Source organism: Paramormyrops kingsleyae, chromosome 13 (assembly GCF_048594095.1).
Source record: "Paramormyrops kingsleyae isolate MSU_618 chromosome 13, PKINGS_0.4, whole genome shotgun sequence".
In the NCBI taxonomy this organism is placed as follows: domain Eukaryota; kingdom Metazoa; phylum Chordata; class Actinopteri; order Osteoglossiformes; family Mormyridae; genus Paramormyrops; species Paramormyrops kingsleyae.
Window position 1 is genome coordinate 6,293,000 of NC_132809.1, and position 17,731 is coordinate 6,310,730.

Sequence of the window (17,731 nt, forward strand, 5' to 3'; positions counted from 1 at the left end):
GGCCGGGACTGACAGACTGAAAGGGCCGTCACACCATCCCCCTTAAAACAGAGGCCCCTAGTGGGACTCTGTAACATTAAACATGAAAAACAATAAAAACATGAGCCATACCAAAACATCCACCATACCACTAATACAATGCAACTACAAGATCCGAAAAACAAGATAGAAATACATCATCCCCACATCTCCCTGCTACCTCTCCTGAAGTTACCCCAGTACCTGCAGCAACCATCCAATACTCCAGTGTTTATTTGACAACCTCAGCTCATATGGCTCATCAATAGCTCAATTAGTTGCTGAACTAGCGAATGGGCTGATACTTGGCAGATGAAATTTAACACAGATAAATGTAAGGTAATCCATGCAGGGAGCAGAAATATAAAGTACAGACATTTTATGGGTTCCACTGAAATAAAGGTAGCTGATTACGAGAAAGATCTCGGTATGTATGTTGATGCTTCCATGTCCCACTCTCGCCAGTGTGGGGAAGCAATAAAAAAGGCGAACAGAATATCTCTAGATGTGTGGAGTTTAAGTCAAGGGAGGTGATGTTACACTTATATAATTCCTTGGTAAGACCCCACCTAGAATACTGTGTGCAGGTTTGGTCACCATACCTCAAGAAGGACATTGCTGCCTTAGAAAAGGTGCAACGAAGAGCTACGAGAATGATTCCTGGTCTTAGAGGAATGTCTTATGAAGAGAGGTTAGCGGAACTGAATCTGTTTAGCCTTGAGCAAAGGAGACTAAGGGGGGATATGATTCAGGTCTATAAGATTCTAATGGGTCTGGATGCTGTTCAGCCAAATGACTATTTCAATATTAGTCTGAATACTAGAACTCGTGGCCATAAGTGGAAATTAGCGGGAGAACATTTTAAAACAAATTTGAAGAAGCACTTCTTTACACAGCGTGTAGTTAGAGTATGGAATAGTCTTCCTGCTAGTGTAGTGGAAGCTAAAACCATGGGTTCCATTAAATCAGAGCTAGATAAGATTTTAACAACTCTGAGCTATTAGTTAAGTTCTCCCCAAACGAGCTTGATGGGCCGAATGGCCTCCTCTCGTTTGTATAGTTCTTATGTTCTTATGTTCTTAATCATTGGGCCGTATCATGATTTTGGCCAAAAGCTCCCACCAAAATACTGATCCCAAACTTACATCAAAATCTAGTACAGGATATTATGGAAGTAAATTAATGACAAAAGTCGTTGATGAAAAAAAACACATTGAATTACACTTATCGAATAAAAACGCATTGCATTAATGACGCTTTGAGTTTTTGGGGACTGTAATTTAATATGTGCATACAGTTAAACATTGAACATTTCAACTGAAAACATTTCCATCGTAATTTCATTGCTTAAATATTCAGTACAAAAATATTCGGCTACCAAAATTCAGTTCCAAAAGATATGTATTTTAAAGTGCATGTTTATAATTCAACCAGATGAATTCAGTTAATTTAATTTCGCCTCAAAATAAATTTCAAAAGAACAAATTCAGTTGAAAATATTCCATGTGTTTTATTCGCATCTTTATTATTCAAGCAGTAACATTCAGTGCTCTTATTTCTGCTTTACAATATTCAGTCCCGTTATTTTCGCTGTTTCAAATACGCTGCCACAATTTCAGTGGTTTAAAATACGATCCGAAATTCAACCCTCTACATCCGGGACTAGCAGGATGAGCCATAGATTGCCGATAGAGTTCTCTTTGGGAACCGCGATCAAAATGGAGCAAGCGATCAGTACAAGTACTGATTGACTTGGCAGCAGATTTTTGTTGATTGTGTTATTTATGTTTCTTGTTGTTTACTGGTCAATACGATAACATTGCAACCCCAACTAGTAGGTTTTTATGTACGTAAGTAATTCGCTAGCTGCATTAATTATCACCAAACTTATCTTGCTAACGTAACATAGACAAATGTAAGGTACTCCATGTAGGGAGCAGAAATATGAAGTACAGGTATTTTATGGGACCTACTGAAATAAAGGTAGCTGAAGTTATTAAAAAAGATTGGACAACATTTATTGAAACAAATGACCTGCCGGGTATCTCTGCGTGCATTCTCTGGGAGACAGCAAAGGCTGTAATAATTTCATATTCAGTACATAAAAAGAAGAAGGAAAAAGCACTCGAGACAGAACTAGAACAGAAAATTAAAACTTTGGAATCAGCACATGTTGCCTCCCAAGAAAAACACCTTCTCAATGAGCTGAGAAAAAGTAAAATGAAATTGCAAGAATTAAGAGACAAAAAAACTCAGTTTTACATATAGAGATTACGCTTGGACAATTTTGAACATAGTAATAAATCAAGTAAGTTTTTAGCAAACCAACTAAAACAGAATAAAGAGAAAGTAGCTATCTCTTCAGTTACAGACCCCAATGGGAAGGCCTCTGCTAGCACCACTATTCCATAGAATGGTTATAGAAATTAAAGAAACTGGCAGCATCCCTCCAAATATGGATTGTACAGACATTAACCTGCTCCTCAAACCTGACAAAGACCCTGCTCTCCCCTCTAGCTATCGACCAATATCACTTATAAATGCGGACCTTAAAATCATCAGCAACAGCAAGGCACTGGCTAGTAGAATTGAAAAAGTGACACCTTATATAATACATCCAGATCAAACGGGTTTCATTAAAGGCAGACAGTCCACTAACAACATGAGGAGACTAATTGGCGTAATAGACTACTGCAACATTCAAAATAAGGAAGCCATAATCATCTCATTGGATGCAGAAAAGGCTTTTGACAGGGTCAACTGGAAATTTCTAATGGCAACCTTACTAAAATTTGGATTTCACGAGAACTTCGTAACCTGGATTAAAATTTTATATAGTTCACCTAAAGCCTGCGTAAAAACGAATGATCAAATCTCCCCAAGCTTCATTCTCAGAAGGGACACTAGGCAAGGTTGTCCACTTTCTCCATCACTATTTTCTATATTTATTGAACCATTGGCAGCAGCAATTCGGAATAATAATAATATCAAAGGTCGTTTTTAATGTTCTTATTCAAACAGCAAGTATAACCTATAAAATTAGTCTTTATGCAGATGATGTATTACTTTTTCTTCAAAATACACAGGGTTCCCTCACGGAGACGATAAGACTCATAGATAAGTTCTCCTCTATATCAGATTACTCTATTAATTGGAACAAGTCGACTTTCCAATATCTTGTGACTTCCAGTCCAATCCAACTATCCCACTTCAATCTGGGAACATTACTGTAGATATCTGGGTATTAACATTTCTGCCAAGCTGTCAGATCTGATGCGATTAAATCACAGTCCTTTGTTTAAAAAGATAGAAGATGACCTTGCACGGTGGAACAATCTACCCACATCACTTCTGGGAAGAGTAGCAACAATCAAAATGATGATCCTACCAAAAATTAACTACGTTCTCAATGGTTCCGAGTCAACCTCCGCGGACTTGGTTTAAATCACTGGACTCCTTAATTTCAAAATATCTATGGAAATCCAAACCACCACGAATAAGTTTAAAAACTTTACAGAAACCCAAAAACTGTAGGGGGTTTGGAGCTTCCCAATTTCTACAACTACTTTCTTGCCAATAGATTGATATATGTCCTAAAATGGACTACGCAAAATAACTTAGACCTTAACTGGCTGGATATTGAGCAAACTTTCTGTAATGATATTCGAGTCCAGGACCTGCCATTTATCAGTCATATACTTAAATGACATTACTGTTTTAAGAGCATCAACATCAGCACATCACTGACAGCCTGGTGGGAATTTCTTAGAATGAACCAAACTTCACTGGTCCCATGCAAACTTACACACATCTGCAACAACCCTGACATCTTGTTAAATATAAAAGTGATACACTTCCTGGTTTGGCATAATAAAGGAATCAAGCGCCTCGAACATATAATCCAAGACAATCGCATGATATCGCATGATATCATTTGACCAAATAGCAGAAACTTATAGCATTGAGAAAAACAAATACTTATATAATATATAATATAATATATTATATAATAATACATAATAGATGGTGCCGTAAGCAATTAGATCTGGAGCGTTCACCTAAAATAGCGAACTTCTTAATAACTCCAACTAAAAAACTACTGTCTAGGATTTACGTGCATCTAGCAGAATCTGATACAACGCTCTCACTCCTTACCCACAAATGGGAAAGGGATTTACTCATCAACCCAGACACTAACTTCTGGAGGCAAATTTGCTTGAATACCTTTCGAATGAATCAGAACTCCAATCTGTAGCTATTACAGTACAAAATTTTACACAGAACACACTACACAGGGCAGTGGATGTTCCAGATGGGTATCAGAGATACTGACATATGCCTAACTTGTAAGAAGGACGCACCAGATAATTACCTGCATGCTTTCTGGTACTGCACACCGGTCAATGAATTCTGGCAAAGGATTTGTGAAGACTTATCAACACACCTAGGGCATCCCATCCCACCCTCGCCCTCACTCTGCCTGCTTGGGGACCTCACTAACTCTAATATAGACACGAATAAATCTTGCATGCTTCTTACAGTACTAACCATTGCCAAGAAAACAATCCTTCTGAACTGGAAGTCAAAAGAGAATTTAAACAGAAATCTGTTCAAAAATCTACTCTTGGATTATGTTTCCATGGAAAGGATGAAAAATCATTTGATCGATTTTGAAGATAGTTGGACTCCAATAATTAATTTTTTAATGTAATGTCGTCAGGGGTGGTGGGGCCTTGCCATCACCGTCCCGGGTTGGAGGCTGGGTTGTTGGGGTCCTCTGGTGTTTCTCTTGGCTGAGGGCGTGTGGTCAGTGTCTCTGGGTGGCCGCTGGCCTGGCCTGTTGGGGGCGGTGCAGGGGATGGGGGGTTCTGCCCCCCTGGGGTGGGTGGCGCGCTGCAGGGGGATCGGGGGGTGGGGCCTCTGGGTTCCGCCTGTGCCACTGCGCTGGAGTGCGTGGGTTTGGGGGTGTGGGCTCTATCTGCTGGGGCTCCGGCTCCCAGGCGGGTGGTCGCCCACATGCTGGGGGGCCTGGTCTGCCTGGGCCCGTTGCCTGGTGGGGGCGGGTCGTTGTCTGCCGTTGGCGATTCCGGCGCGGGGCCCTCGGGCGCTGTGGGGTGGTTGGGGCAGTGGGGAGAAGCCTCTGCCTTCCCTGGGGGGGCCTGGGGAGGCCGGGGGGCGGGGGTCACCCCGCCTGGCTGGACCGGCTCCCCGTTTGTCGGGGGGTCTGGGGTTGTCCCGTCCTTGGCTACTAGCTGAGGTCTCATCGGGCGTGGTGGGGTGGGACTCTCCCGGTCTGCGCCTGGGGGGGGGGGGGGGGGTTCCCTGATGCCGGGCTGTCTGTGGTGCCCCTGAATACCTCATTTGGCCGTCCCTGCCGGCTGTGTGGGGTCAGGGATGGGGACTAATCAGGGTCAGTCAGGGATCTGGCCCCGGTGCCAGGGGGGGCCCACTCCTGGCACACCCTTATTGCTCCCCTGGGCCCAACACCACATTTGACACAACACTAGGGCCTTGAGGGGCGGTGGGGAGGTGCGCCGAGACACTGCCCCTCAAATTTTACTTGCATGTTAGACACCACATGACACTAGGGCTGAGGAGGTGGGTTGAGGCAGGTGGGACTCTGCCGTCTGCCAGCGGTGGGGCCCTCATACCCGAACTGCACCCACTAATTTTAATGCATTGTAGACATAAACACACAACTCTCTCACACATATACATGCACAGTTCACACCAACATGGGACGGGGAAGGGATGGGGGCTGAGGGGCCCCCCCTAACTCTCTGTGGAAGATCTATCATGGGAAAATCTGAATGAACAGCGAGCTGAGCGAGGACAGCGAGGGGAAGTTGGAATCACTCGAAGAATACATTGACTGGTACTTCGACACTACAGTCATGAAGAAGAACCTCAATACATCTTCCCCGGGAAAAAGCGAGACGCCGTCATCCAAAAGAAGTCGCCCGGCAGACTCCCCCAGAGCAACTTCGCCGACTAGTAAAGACTTCGCCGACATACTGGAGTCAATCGACAAGCGATTGTCCAGCTTCGACGCGAGGTTGTCTCTGGTCGAGATTTTGCATCAGGAGTTCACATCCCTGAGGGAGTCTTTGGAATTCAGCCAGCAACAGGTGGAAACACTCGCTGCTGAAAACGCCTCACTACGGGGCTCGGTCAAGTCTCTAACTGAGAATGTGACCAATCTAAAAGAAGAAAATAAAAAAATAAAAGAGACTGTCATCGATCTCCAAGCCCGTAGTATGAGAGATAACCTGGTGTTTTCAGGCATCCCGGAATCTGCTGAAGAGGACGCAGAAATTACGGTTAAAACATTTATCAAGACCCACCTGAAGCTTCCAGAGGACACTGTGGAAAGCATCTGCTTTGACAGAGTCCATCGGCTGGGAGCTAAGAGGCCTGGTGCCCTGAGACCGCGTCCTATTGTGGCCAAATTCGGGAATTTCAAACAGAAGCAGCAGGTGAAGAGCCGCGGCAGGGAGCTGAAAGGAACGGACTTTGGCGTAAACGACCAGTTCCCCAAAGAGATTCTGGAGCGACGCAAAGTTCTGTTCCCAATCCGACGCAGCTCCATCCAGAAGGGCTCCCGAGCTGTCATCGCCGTGGATCGGCTCTACGTGGATGGACAGCTCTACCGCGACCCTAACATCACTCCCTGGTTATATTAACGCCACCCCAGATAAGAACCTGTTATATTTTTCTTCTTTTCCCAAATCCTCTTCTGTTTAATCTAGTTTATACATGTTAATTCGCTAATTTAATGTTATGTCATAACAAATACACTGCCGTCAGTCTCCGCAGCGCTTCAGTCCTAACAATGTTTTCGTTTCTATGTTTCTTACTTACACCCTTACTCGCGTGCCCCTTTGTATGTCTTTTTCACTTCTCCCTGCTTTCCCTGCACCGATCACCTGCTTTAAATTTCTACTCAATGACACACAACACCCTCGATTTTTACACATCTGCACGACATGATAATGTACATATGTACTTAGCTTCACCACAACCACTCCGACCTTATAGTGCACACAGACATATAGGATACACACGCACACAAGCGCTCACACGCTCGTTCGTATCTGACTCATTTGCACGTGCAATATTAGCTACACACACATGTCTATGGGCACACTAAGGTTTGTCTCATGGAATGTGCATGGAGCTGGCTCCAGAGAGAAGAGGTTAAAAATATTTAGCCAGCTTAAAAAACTACAGGCAGACGTTGTTTTATTACAAGAGACTCATAGACCTGCCACAGCTACAGATGAACTTAAAACACCTGAGTTTCCTAATGTGTTCTCAGCCTGTTATAACTCTAGGCAAAGGGGAGTAGCAATTTTAATACATAAAAATGTTAATTTCACATTACTCAACACAATTATAGATCCAGAAGGTAGATTTATAATCATTAAATTGTCTATATTTAACAAGAAGTTATGTATTGTTAGTATATATGGTCCAAATGTTGATAACCCTTCATTCTTCCACGTTTTCTTTACCGCACTCTCTGAACACCTAGATAGCGCACTCGTTCTTGGGGGCGATCTCAATTTCGCACTAAATAAAGAAATGGATAGGCTCAGTACAGCTGCTCAGCGCAATTGGGAATCCATAAATATAGTTAAGCAGTACATGAGTGACTATGGTCTTTGTGATGCATGGCGTTCTCTTCACCCCAACCGTAGGGAATATACTTTCTTCTCACACGTCCATCACTCTTACTCTCGTCTGGATTATTTCCTAATCAGTAGCTCACTGCTGAGTGACATTTCAGACACTGAGATACACCCTATAGCTGTCAGCGATCATGCTCCTGTATCTTTAACCCTAATAAATAAGAAAGCCATTCCACCAATTAGAAACTGGAGATTTAATACATCATTGCTTAAAGATGGAGATTTTATTAACTATTTCAAAAAAGAGTGGGCTTTATATTTAGACTATAATGACCTGCCTGGAACATCAGCATCTGTTCTCTGGGAAGCAGGCAAAGCTGTGATGAGAGGTAAAATAATCTCATTCTCATCACATAAAAAGAAAAGAGAAAACAAGTATATTCAGGAATTAGAAGAAAACATCAAATCCTTAGAAGAAGCTTATGTATCATCCCAGGAACAGGAAATGCTGAATAAAATACGTAAAGCAAAATTAGAATTAAATGAAATTATTCATAAAAAAACACAATTCTTAGCACAAAGACTTCGCTGGCAAAATTATGAATATGGTAATAAATCAGGTAGATTTTTAGCTAACCAGTTAAAAATAAATAAAGAAAAAACAACTATATGTGCTGTTAAAGACTCAACTGGGGATACAGTATATGACCCTGAAAGAATAAACAACACTTTCAGGGACTTTTACAAATCTTTATACTTACCACAGATAAACCCATCTAAAGACGAAATTGATCAGTTTCTTGATAGTATAACCCTTCCGAAATTATCAGATAATCAAACGATGGCACTGGATTCTCTGCTGACACCAGGTGAACTCCAGGAAGCCCTGAACAGTATGCCCAATAATAAGGCTCCAGGCCCAGATGGATTTCCAGTAGAATTCTATAAAGAATTCTGGACAATTCTGTCACCGACATTCTACAGAATGTTGCAGGAAACCAAGGAAAATGGTAGACTACCACCAAATATGAATTCTGCCAACATTAGTCTCTTGCTAAAACCAGGCAAAGACCCTATATTGCCTACCAGCTATCGTCCAATATCACTTATTAATGTTGACCTTAAAATAATCTGCAAAGCTCTCTCAAAAAGAATAGAGAAGATAACCCCTCACATAATTCATCCTGACCAAACTGGTTTCATAAAAGGGAGGCACTCATCAACAAACACACGTAGATTACTCAATCTGATAGACTATTCGTGCAATAAAAACCTTCAAATCATAATATTGTCTCTAGATGCAGAAAAAGCATTCGATAGAGTTAGTTGGAGTTTTTTATTTGCAACATTACACAAATTTGGTTTTGGAACCTCTTTCATAAACTGGTTAAAAATATTATATAGTTCCCCAACAGCATGTGTTAGGACAAATGACCAAACATCCTCTAGCTTCTGTCTCAAGAGGGGCACCAGGCAGGGATGCCCTCTCTCCCCCTCACTGTTTGCAATTTTTATTGAACCACTAGCAGCAGCAATCAGACAGGCTATAGTGATTAAAGGCATCAAATGCAAGAATGTGGAACATAAGGTCAGTCTTTATGCGGATGATGTGTTACTTTTTCTCCAGCATTCACAAACCACTCTCTCTGAGGTAATTACATTAATAAACTCTTTCTCAAGAGTCTCAGATTATTCAATAAACTGGTTAAAATCTACAGTTCTTCCAATTAACTGCTCCTTTCAGAACTCTTCCTCCACTCCACTGCAATCTGGGGATATTAAATATTTAGGTATTAATGTTTCACCTAGGCTGGCAGACTTAACTAAATTAAACCACATCCCACTTTTAAAGAAGGTAGAGGATGAGCTGGTTAGATGGAAGTCCCTGCCCATATCACTCATGGGAAGGGTTGCATCAATAAAAATGATGGTGTTACCAAGAATTAATTATTTATTTGCAATGATTCCAAGTAAACCATCACCTGACTGGTTTAGATCTCTGGACTCCGCCATCTCTAAATTCCTTTGGAAAGATAAACCACCGCGTATTAGCCTAAAAACGCTGCAAAGGACCAAGGACAAAGGAGGACTAGATCTGCCTAACTTTCACCACTACTTCTTAGCCAACAGGCTTCAAAACATCTCAGGATGGCTAAAACATACCTTCTTAGATGAACCTTGGCTAGACGTAGAACAGGCTCTATGCAATAACATAGACATTTCGGATCTACCATTCATTAGCTCAAACATTAAACGACATGAATGCTTCAAAAGCATCAGTATCAGCTCTTCTCTGACAGCATGGTGGGAGTTTCTTAAAATGACTGAGTCTTCATTAATCCCATGCAAACGTACTCCCATCTGGAACAACCCTGACATACTACTAAACAATAATATCATAAATTTCCCGGATTGGAGTTGTAAAGGTATTAAATACTTGGAACATATATTTGAAGAAATAGACTTTATCCCCTTTGACTTATTAGTTAAAAGACATGGGATTAACAAGAATAGATTTTTAGAATATCAACAAGTTAAATCTATAGTAAAAAGGAAATTCAAGTCTACTCAAATCAAATTACAAATACCACCAAGGGTGGCAGAATTCCTTAATCTCAAAACCCCCAAATTACTGTCTAAAATATACAGGGCACTTCCTAAAATGGATGATTCTATATCCCTTCCTATTGCAAAATGGGAGGCAGATTTATCAATCAGCTGGAACCACAATTTCTGGTCTAAGACATGCTTAAAAACCTTTGAACTGATTAGAAGTCCCAATTTACAATTAATACAATACAAAATCCTGCATAGAGTGCACTATACAGGGCATCGGATGTTCAGGATGGGTTTTACATCTTCTAACAACTGCTCACACTGTCAAGGGGATACACCTGACAATTACATCCATGCTCTTTGGTTCTGTCCACCTGTTCAGATGTTTTGGCGCAGGATTTGTGAGGACTTATCAAAGTGTCTGAAATGTACCATTCCAGCCTCTCCTTCAGTCTGCTTGTTGGGTGACTTAGATGGTGTCACTACCGAGATTAACACAACCCACATGGCTTTCACCGCTTTATGCATTGCTAAGAAGACTGTCCTCATGAACTGGAAAAATAAAAATAACCTTAATATCAACCAATATAGAGAGAGTTTGCTGGACCATATTAGTCTTGATACAGCTTCTGCCGCCACATTAGACCAATCTCTCTGGGCTCCTTTGATCAGCTCCATCACCTAGTGGCGGTGGGGGGTCGCAGGTTTGTCCCGCTTCGGTCTTTGTTGTTGGTGTGGGGGGGGGCCTATGGGCTTGGGGTGTCTGGGGGTTCCCTGGGGAGGGGGGGGGGTTTCTGGGGGGGTTCGGCGCTGGGACTGCGGGACCTGGCCTGGATGGGGCTTTGGTGGCTCTTGGGTGGCGTCTTTCTGGTGGCTGCATGCAGCGCTGCTGGGGTAGCCTGTGCCGGCGGACGTAGGGTACCAGCCTGGCGGCCGTGCTTCTCCTGGGTGGGTCCGGGGCGGGCTTGGGGTTCTGGGGGCGCTCTGCCTCCGGGCTGGGGTTCCGGCTGGGCTGGGGGGGCTTGGGTCCTGGTGGGTGGGTCGCCGGGGTGTGGGCTGGCGCGTGCACTGGGGCCCGGCCCCGGCGCTGGGACCTTCGGCGCATTGGAGGGGCTGGGGGCCTCTTTAGCTGGTGGGGAGGTTGTTACCATCTGCCCGCAGGTGGTCCCTGCCTTAGGGGTATCCACTCTGCGGGGGTGGGGGGGAATCCAATAGAGTAGGAGAATGGACCAAACCTGGGTGTCTGTTGTCTTATGTAGTCTGGGAGTTGACTGAATGGTGGGGTGGGTGTAGTTTTTCCCTCTGTGGTGGGGTCTGGTTGGCTGCCCCGGGCTCTGTGGTGCCCGGTGGTGCCGCTGCTCTGGGCCCCCGGACTGGATGGGCCTCGGCTCTCCCGCCCTGGGTGGATTTCGGGGAACGGGGGTGCTTATGGGGGTCAGCGGGGGGGCTGGCTCCAGAGGGGGGGCTCTTCCGGCTCTGTCGGGGCCCTGGCTGGGGGGTGGGGGGTCCCTTGGATCTCTGGGCCCGGGGTCCGGTCTGCCCTGGTGTGGCCGGCCGCCGGCGGGGCCTGCGTGCTCGTCGCCACGGCCCCCTGGGGCTCCTGTGATGTGGCTGCCGGATGGCCCCCCTCCGGAGCGCTCCTCTGCCCTTTTCTCGGTGGGGGCTGCAATTGTCCCTGCGTTGGTCCTCCTGGGGTTCCCGTGCCCTGGGGGGCCTCTGGATATCTGGGGCCCGGGTCTCCCCCGTGTCGACTTCATGTCCTGGGTGGGCGGGGCTGTGGCTCCCCACACACACTACTAGACAATTACTTGGAGAAACCTTAGGAACACCAGCGCGCTGACACACTGGTGTGCACAGAGGTGCTCACGGACACGTGCTCATGGACACACACTGTCTTGATCGGCTGTTGTTTCTGGGCATGGGTTGTAAGGCTGGTTGTGTGTGCTGTTCAACAACATTTAACGTTTGATGGTCGTTGTGATTAGTACAGATGTTGTATGTTGTCTTTCTCTTTTCAACAGGCATGGAAGCAGATTATCTGTTTTGTTTTTTTCTTGGTTTTTTTGTTTTTTTTTGTTTTTCTTTTGTTTTTTTTTTTTTTTCTGTTTTCTTTCCATTCCTCTCTCTCCCTCTCTCTCTCTTCCCTCCTTCTCCTTTGTCCCCCCCCTCCCTCTCCTTCTTTTGAGGAAGTAAATAAAAATATAAAATAAAATAATAAATAAATAAATAAATAATAATTTAAAAAATAAATAAATAAATAAAATAAAAAATAGATACAGTCCCCCGCAGAGGGGGGGTGGAGGAGGGAATATTTAAAAAAAAAAAAAAAAAAAAAAAAAAAAAAAGAAGATCTATCATGGGGGGGTTAGGGTGGCCCTGGCGGGTGTGGGTGGCCTCCTCTCTTGGGCCGCGGGCCGGGTGGTGCTTGGCTCTGCTGCGCCGTGGTGGGGCCCTGGCGGGCAATCCGGGGAATCTTGGGACGCTCTGGGCCCTGTTAGGCGGATTGGGGGGTTCGGTTTGGGCTGGGCGGGGGGTCTGCCGCTCCCCGGTCGCCGTGGGTCCGCTCCTGGGTGGGGGAGGGGCTCTTTGTATGGGCCCCCCTTGGATCATCCTACAGTGTCGGCGGGGAGGCGTGCCGGGTCGCTGCGGTGGGCGGCGGTCCGTCCTGCCGGGGGACGGGCTGGGGCCCCTCCGGTGTGTGGGGGGCCATCCGCCGGGGGGCGGGTGGTGGTCCCGGTTGGTGGGGCCCTTCAGCCCTTGACCCACCTGCCTCGGTGGGGGGGTTGCGGGTGGAGCTGGGGGGCTTGCTTAGTCCCTCGTGGGTGAGTGTACATACAAGAATGGTTGAGCGATCAATATCATGATTATTACTTTTTAGGGTATGTTATAGATATAGGAATTGAAATATACATGTATAAGGGTAGGATCACGTGTGTGTATGCTACATACAGTATACTGTATATAATACCGATTTGTCACATTATTAATTATTATTATTATTACTGATGTTGTTATAATTTTTGTTGTTTGATGTCCTTAAGTAATGAGTGTTATGTTTCTTATGGTTGTTTGTATTCTGTATTTCCCTACACTTAATTTTTTCCATCCCACCTACATTATTAGTATTATTATTTCTGTATACCTTTGTTTTCTTTTTTTCCTTTTTTTTTCTTTTTCTCCCCCCCTCCCCACGGTGATTAATGTCTGTTATCGTTACGATTGTTGTTTCTGTATCCCCCCCTGTTTTTTTTTTTCTTTTTCCACGGGACGGGTGAGTTCGGAGCGGCCACACTCTTTGCTCTTGAATTTAATGTAAAATAAAGTTGTCCTCCGAAGAGGGGGGGTGGTGGTGGGCAATAAAAAGGGAACAAAAAAGGAAAAAAAAAAATAGAAAAGAAGAAAAAAAAAAGAATATTTATGCATGCCACTTATTCTCAAGTCTGGGAGTAGGAGCAAAATCACGTCACTCTTAGAATTGTGACGCATTTAAGAGTGAAATTTTACTCTGAGAAGTTTTATGCATACCGACCCTGACCAATTAATTGGCTCCCGGCCCCAAAAAAATTCACTTAAATATGTTTTTCTTTTAGCATTTAAACACAAAATGAACCGGATAAAACAAGAAGAGCATATACTGTACTAAACATCTAAGGACATTTATCAAAACAGTAATTTGTAAAGTAAGAAAATAAATGTATCCAAACAATGTGTAAAGTTAAAAAAAACAATGTGTCCTGCCCCAATCGTCCGCTCCTTCCGTGTGCCACGCCCCCTCGTTAACCCCGTGTGGATATGGCAAGCCGTTTTAACATTTAATCTCTAGACTGGATATGTATTGCAGATATCCGTAATTCAGTTCTTCCTAGTCAAAAAGAGCATTTCAGATATCCACAATGACATTCTCCCTATCCACAACTGCCATTTCAGATATCCACAATGTCATTCTTCCTAGGAGAAATTACGCCCCTTTTACCATTCATGTCCATTGGGCTTTCAATTTCAGATATCCGCAATAACATTTTAGATACCTAGAATTGACATTCTGGATATCCGAAATTGAATTCTTGATAGGAAAAATGATGTGTCTTCCGCCAGTATGTTTCCCTGTCATCATTTCAGATATCTAGAATGGCGGTGCGACGTACATCCGGTAAAAATATATAAAAATATAAGCCAGGTAAATTATTGATGCCATCCATACTGTTGCTATGACAGTTCTCTATAAACTCCTTGTTACAAATAAATTAATAACTGCATACGTTTTAATAGAAAGGTAATGACTTGCACGGTAAAATATAAAACGTTCTTTGTTTCGTTTGCCTCACGTTGCTGAATATATATAGTTTTTGCTGTTAATGCAGCAGAACAGAAAGTGATCAGCATGATATGTTTAGCTCGTCTGCACTGTTCAGTACAAATGCAGACTCCAGTGCAACTAAATCAATATTAGCCGGATTTACCAGTTTTGCTCCAGTTTCATTTTTGATTTGGTCACCCAGAGCGCTAGCTGACAGACAGACAGCTAGCGCAAGTGGCGTGTTGAGGGGCTGTCAGCTGTTCACAGTCAGTGCATGGGACGGTCATTCATTCACAAAAAGCATCATTTTGAACAGTGCATGTAAGTGGAGCTCATCGCTCATGGACCTGTACGCTCCTCCAGCTCCCCCCCACTCACAGCCACTTCGCTCATTTAGCCTTAACTTTAGCCTGGCATCAAAATAAATGAGCATTCAAATCCACATTCAAGTAGAAATGGTTTATTTATGGGTCAGTCATGCTTCAGACACAGGGTGTGAGCTGGTCTGGTACAGCTCCGGTACACGAAAGTGGAGTGAGGTGACGCTAATTGTGGATAGTCAATGGACCCATTTTATGTTAAAACGGCGTCCTATCTATCTGCAACTGCATTGTTCCTAGGCCTAATTCTAATTGTAGATATCTGCAATTGCATTTTTACTAGTCATAATATGAATTGTAGATATCTGTAATGATATTTTTACTATTCACAATGTATTTTTGGATATTTAAAATTACATTATATATATCTGGAATGTTTTTTTTCTTCCTTTCGGATATCTGAAATTAAAATTATGACTAGTAACAATTGGATTGTAGATATCTGAAATGGGCGTTTTTCCTAGTAAGAATTGAATTGCAGATATCCGGAATGAACATTCTGGATATCTGAAATATAATTGTGGATATCTGAAATTAAAAGCCCAATAGTGACAAAAGTGAAGTAATTTCTCTTAGGAAGAATGACGTTGTGGATATCTGAAATGACAATTGTAGATAGGAAAAATGCCATTGTGGATATCTGAAATGCTCTTTTTGACTAGGAAGAATTGAATTACAGATATCTGCAATGCATATCCAGTCTAGCGATTAAATGTTAAAACGGCCACTTATACTTTATAAAGATTTAAAGATATCTTAAATAGAATTGTGACTAGGAGAAATAAAGTTTTAGATATCTTGAAATACATTTTCTACTAGTAAGAATGCAATTGTGGATATCTGCAATTGCCATTCTGACCAGTAAGAATATAATTTTGACTAGGAGAAATGATATTATGTATATCTAAAATGTAATTATGGATAGGAGTGTGACTTGATTAAATGTTAAAACGGCTTGCCATATGTGGAATCCCCGTGTGATCAGCTGTTTCTGGTTGTTTTCATTAGCCCTCTGTATTTAGTCCGCGTTTCAGTTTGTTTCCCGAGTCCGGTCATTGTATTGTCCGTCTGCGTTTTGCCTGCCTTACCTGTAATTAAACCCCGCATTCCCCGATACCCTGACGTCTGCGCCTTTGTCTCCGTTCCGTCCCGCTCAGCAGGACAATATTATTATAATTAAATGTATTAATGGTTTATTAATATTAAAATATTTAAAAATCTTTATTTTAAAATGTATTTTATTACAGTATATAATAATAATCACTGTTACTGTCTATCATTGTTTAAATGTATTTTTATTGTCAATATATGTATTCAGCTAGTGTGAACATGCACGATGCTATCACAGCGAATGCGAGGCTGAGACTGAAGCTTTACCCTTTGTCTCCCCGATGAGAGACGTGCCACGTGATTCGTTTCCCTGCGCGTACAAGTTATCTTAGGTTGCCGTTCACGGTTTGACTTCTGAGATTCAGATTGAGCTCTAGGTAATTTTTTTTTTCGAACTGGTTGGTTCGACTTTTAAGAAATTGGAGTTCTAATGAGTTCGAGAACTGAGGTACCACTGTATATTTGTATTTTTTGATTTTGCTATAAAAGTTTGGAGACATTTTATAGGTTATTCAATTGTCCAGTCATGATACCTTGGGCAAGTAGAAATGTGGCTTAAAAAAAACTTAGGTTTTTTTCAGATATTCTGAATTCCTCCCACAATCCAAAAACACACAGATTAATTTGGATGAGACAGACTGGCATCCCACCCAGGGTGTTTCATACACTCTGCTACCAAGGATAGGCCTCAGGTTCACAGTCAAGCATGCCTTTGTAAATCAATTTACCTTAATTTGTCTTAGTTTATCATTCTTGCTCAAAGATACAAACATAAATGGACACCGTTGTGCTAGATGATATAGTCACAGCCAAATATCAGCTTCAATCTGCTTTCCATTTTTACAGAACATAACGTTCTACTGCCAAATGAAGCTTTTTGGGCAAAGAGAGTAACTTCAGAATAATGGCTGACATTTCAGTTAGAAATATAGGAGCATTACACTCCATAACTAGGGAAACACAATATTTTACTCACTTTTGCAATATTCAGCCTCCGTCTAACGTGATAAATTACTTTCCCAGTTTGAAGTCTTCTGTTAATTGCTGCCTGTAGCATGTGTGTAATATGTATCACTTCTGTCACATTTAAATCGGGGACACATTAGCTGGGCCTGATTAGCACTTCACAGAAGACAAAGTAAACATGGAGCCACTGAATTCTCATTACCAGCCTGCAATTGGGGCCCTGCAATTATGGCCTGTCTTCTCCTCGTTGGCATTGCCCTTTACCTCATGTCCACCAGCTATGGGCACAGTGGGTCTGTGAAGGATCTGAAGCGACCCATGAATTGTGAAGTTAAACTATTTCAGTGGGCTGCTTAGAGTGAAGGTGGTGGCCTTGTTGAAGCTCCCGCTGTATATCAAAACCAATTCCATGTAGTGCAAGTTGGGCATGCCGTGTGGCCATACAGTAGTCTGACTACAGCTGCAGATAAGCCACCTAGCAGGCAGAATATTAGTAAAAGAACATGCAAACATATTTGGTTGTGCTGCAATGGCAGGCAAAAGATCAAAATGGCAGACAGAACTGGCATAATGGAAGAGCTCTGATTTTCTTGAGCCGGTGCACTACATGCGTACGGGGCATTATCCAAAAAGTCCTTACACAGCTCAAAAATTTATATCTCTGCCAAAGCAGTGGTCTCTGGCTTCCAACTTTTTATCCTTTAAAGGTACATACCACCACCTAAAAACCTTGAGCATGCAAGGGGGAGAATATAACACAGAATCCCACCCCT